This window comes from Haliaeetus leucocephalus, unplaced genomic scaffold, assembly GCF_000737465.1.
Source record: "Haliaeetus leucocephalus isolate CR32 unplaced genomic scaffold, Haliaeetus_leucocephalus-4.0 Scaffold120, whole genome shotgun sequence".
Lineage (NCBI taxonomy): Eukaryota > Metazoa > Chordata > Aves > Accipitriformes > Accipitridae > Haliaeetus > Haliaeetus leucocephalus.
The window spans coordinates 2,503,590-2,503,964 of record NW_010972556.1 but is presented as its reverse complement, the minus strand read 5'-3'; the positions used below and the strand labels follow the sequence as shown (position 1 = coordinate 2,503,964).

At 79.5% G+C, this 375-nt stretch overlaps 1 protein-coding gene across 1 annotated transcript in view; it reads right to left on the bottom strand.

Annotated features, from left to right (window-relative positions):
- Nucleotides 1-375, bottom strand: part of RICTOR (RPTOR independent companion of MTOR, complex 2) — an 84,968-nt gene that overhangs the window by 84,191 nt on the left and 402 nt on the right. The gene's annotated exons all lie outside the window — the stretch shown is intronic.

Below are 375 nucleotides of genomic sequence, written 5' to 3'. Positions count from 1 at the left end.
CGGCGGCCGGAGGGAGCCCCGGCGGCGAGGCCGAGGGGCGCGGCGCGGGCAGCCCCGCTGCGGAACGGACGCTGTAAGCGGCCCCCTCCACGAGCGACGACCTCCTCCGAAAACAACCCCAGAAGCGGCCGAGGAGCCTCTGCCCAGACGCAGGGGCTCCCCTCGCCTGTGGCCGGGGCGGGCCAGCCCTGCGGCCCCGGCACGGCGGTGCCCGTGCTGCCCCGCAGCCGGCGGGGGGCTGAGGGGAGGCTTCCACCTACGGGCAGCTCCGCTCACTACAGGACGCCGGGCAGCCCACCGGCGGCGGGCAGTGGCACCCCGCTGCCTCCTCACCCCGCCCACCGAGCCCCCGCGGCCGCCCCGGAGCACCAGGCC